This window comes from Monopterus albus, unplaced genomic scaffold, assembly GCF_001952655.1.
Source record: "Monopterus albus unplaced genomic scaffold, M_albus_1.0 scaffold90.1, whole genome shotgun sequence".
NCBI lineage: Eukaryota > Metazoa > Chordata > Actinopteri > Synbranchiformes > Synbranchidae > Monopterus > Monopterus albus.
Window position 1 is genome coordinate 1,388,439 of NW_018127970.1, and position 3,788 is coordinate 1,392,226.

The following is a 3,788-nucleotide window of genomic DNA, read 5'->3' on the forward strand; positions in this document are numbered from 1 at the left end:
GGGGGGGTTAGAACGATTCTAATCAAACAGAAACAGTGTTTGAGAGACTAGCTCCCACACAAACACATACAGTATACACACTCACTTGCATACACATATACAGAAGTTTGGATGTTTCTGAGCATTTTCAGGGCCCCTTAACTGTTACTGTGTTTTCATGCTGTTATTACCCTGGGATGCTGAACACCACTTTCTTGCAGCCTCAGCTAATTTAACATTCAAATGTTATTTTCCAATGGTTAAACCTAGATTAATTTAAACTACACTACTCCAGAGTGCCATACCATATTACTGGTCCAATATATTAGAAATATCTAATAAGATTGCTCAAGATTATTATTGACCTGCAGAGAGACCAAATGGCATATGATTACTTAGTTTGCCTGTTAGATACTTCTACTCCTGTGACATGTGTGCACTATACAGTATAAACAGCCACAACTTCTTTCTGTGCCTTTTTTATACAATAAAAAAACAATACTTTTATTTAAAATTTAACTTTTTGTGTTTTGAATTACCAAAATTTGTTTTTTAAAACTGCAGTATATTCACATTTTATTTATCATAGCCGCTACCATCAAGGACTGACATTTGTTACCTTAACTGCTTTTCTAAAAATAACCATGTAATTATTTTTAATACAGCTAAGCATTAATATAATTCATGCTGTTACAAATACTTGCATATTATTTATCTTCAGATGCAGTCTCACTGCTGTGTCCTGTAGTTTTTTCATTGTACATACAGTATTGTAGTCTGTGAAGTATAATGGTAAAATATAGCATAGTTACCCATGTCTCTAAAAGGTTGGAAATATTTAACAATTTTAGATATAGTCTAGTCCCCGATACAAGAAATTAGAGCTTCTTTAAATAATTGATTTTAAATTAAACTGAGAACAAAATTTAATTGGGTTTTATTTCAGGCCTCAAGGCATTTACAAAAAAACTAAATATGACAGTGTGTAGAAGTCGGATGAGCTTAAATTGGTTGGATAGCAGCACTAATATTGTTGATATGACACAGTGACATAGCTTGCTAGATTGCAGCTTCTTTCTATTTTTCATTTCTATAACCTCTAATGAAAGTTTTCTAATACATTTAGACAACACGCACACATTAACAGATTTGTCTTACACACACACAAATACAGACACATACACACACCAGCCTGTATCCCTTGATAATTAAGAGCCTAATGGATCTTGTATACGGCAGTAGTAACATTTTGGCTGGCATTTGTATAGATGAATGACTTGTCCAGTCACTTTGTCTTTGCTGTTTACCGAGGCTCTATTGTCAAAACCAAAAGAGCCAAGTGTCTCCACAGACCCCGAGCCAACCAATCACCAGTCCAGTTCTCATTAGCTGGCATCCATTGTGAGTGACAAGAAGAGATAATTGCCTTTGACTACAAGAGCTCTTGCTCTCTTTTTCTCAATGGCATCAATGCTTGGCCTATCATAAATAGTGTGGACCACTTTAGAGATAAAAATACACCCAGTGTTACTGAATTGTTGGGGTTTTTTTGTTGTTGTTGTTGCTGTTTTTTGTTTGTTTGTTTTTTGATTGGGTTATGTTTATATTAGCAAGGTGTTTTGATGGGAATTTTTAATAGTTCTTCAATATGTTGACTAATCACATCAGGGCTTTATATATAGGCTACCATGTGGACATGTTTTTACAAAAATGAATTACTCTCTCAGCATGACATGATTCTTAGCAATCTCTGTACCGGCTTTTCCCCAGTTTGTCTTGACTGATCTCTGCCTGAAACAATCCAAACAGCTAAGACTGTAACACAGAAGCACATCTGAGAAAAGGACACACACACACACATAAAGACACACACTCACACAGAGTTTATAAACAGCACACATCCAGATTTAGAGTTAACAAGATAGGATGATGTGAATGGGGGGCTAGTGGGCATGCTCGGTGATTGACAGGCCAGGCCGCTGTCAGCTCCTCCAGACAGGCATCAGCGAGCGGCAGGCCTGCTACTGTCAGAGCTCTGTTCTGGTCTACTGTGCCACACATACATATGCACATGACCAAGCACACACAAATGCAAATGGGATTGGACACACACATAAGTTCATGCACAGATACATGTGTACACACACACACTTTCTTTTTCTCTGTCACTCACACACACATTCATGCACACACACTTTCTGTCCCTCTGTTATGCCCCAGCTGTCAAAAGCCAGTTAAATAACGAGTCTGCTGCTCTCCTTCCTTTTTGCATAGAGGCAGAGAAGCTGGTTTTTGCTTGTGTAGAACAGTATGTGTGCTTTCCTCCCAGCTACAACATGGTCAGCCCACATGAGGAAATGTCTCATGAGGCTCTGACAATACCCAGATATGTTTGCCAGTCTCACTTTAGGCTGAGACAGCCATATAGGCAGTCTTGCACTGTGGCTATGCTCCAATTATAATGCAATTCCAAGAAAAAAAAAGAAACACAAGTTATGTAGCAGTGCATCACAAGGTATTGCCCTAGTTTGTGACTGAATCTGTTGACACCTGTGATTTATAAATGGCTCTTTATAAGTTATAATACAGCACAATACCACAGACAGGTCTGCACTCAGTGCCATCATCAACATGACTTCCAGGTGGCAAGGTATTTATTATTCACTTACAGTCCAACATGTTTTGTGCATTTAAGCATGTATCAGTGCAAAATCTGTATGAGCAGTTAAAGTGTGAAGTAGCAGAGATCAGAGCTGGCACAGGTGGTGCAGAACAATGCAGGTGTTCTCAGGCAAAGATTTACTTTGTTATTCTTCAGTCAGCAGAGGTGACTGTCTGACTTTAAAACCACTCACCAAGAGAAAATAAGCAAAGTATGAAAATGATTAATTCAATTCTGTTGTAAAGGAGTAGCCTACTGAGTGCCAAAGTTAATTAGGAAAGCACACCCCACTGACATATTTATTTTAACAAGACTACTACCATAAATCTACAACCAAGCTAGCACCACTGTGAGGTTGCTTTGGGCTGAGCTAATGTTGGATTATTAACATGTAACCTTTACCATGTTCAGCAGCTTATTGTAACACATCAGGATGCTAACATTTACTAATTTGCACTAACATATGTAAAAGTAAGGCTGATGGAAATGTTAACCGTTCTGAAAGTATTTGGTCACAAACAAAGAACCGGACAAATCAACCTGGTGATGTTGCTAAACGAGGTTGCAAGCCAGTGACTTCTGTGCTGGTCCCAAGCCCAGATAAATAGAGAGGGTTGCGTCAGGAAGGGCATCCACCGTAAAAACATGCCAAATTTAAGCATGTGAATCATCAGTGTGAATTCCATACTGGATCGGTCGAGGCCCGGGTTAACAACAACCGCCACCAGTGCTGTTGACCTACAGGGTGCTGGTGGAAATTGGACTACTGTTGGTTGAAGAAGGAGAGGAGGTAGGAGTCGTCGTAGACAGAGAGAGAAGAGGAAAGGCAGGAGCATAGGTCTGAGAATAGGGACTCAACGTTGGCACAATGACATGGAAAGGTAGAGAGCTGGTGGACATGATGGAGAGAAGGAAGGTAGATATACTGTGTGTGCAGGAGACCAGGTGGAAGGGAAGCAAAGTGCGTAGCATTGGAGGGGGATACAGACTGTTTTATTATGGTGTGGACAGGAAGAGAAATGGGATAGGAGTGATCCTGAAGGAGGAGCTCGTGAGGAATGTTTTAGAGGTGAAAAGAGTGTCAGACAGGGTGATCAGTTTGAAGTTGGAAATTGAAGGGGTAATGTTGAATGTAGTCAGTGGTTAT

At 39.5% G+C, this 3,788-nt stretch overlaps 1 protein-coding gene across 1 annotated transcript in view; it reads left to right on the top strand.

Moving 5' to 3' along the window:
• LOC109964569 (cytotoxic and regulatory T-cell molecule-like) overlaps window positions 1–3,788 on the top strand; it is a 6,944-nt gene that overhangs the window by 2,156 nt on the left and 1,000 nt on the right. The window lies entirely within an intron of this gene.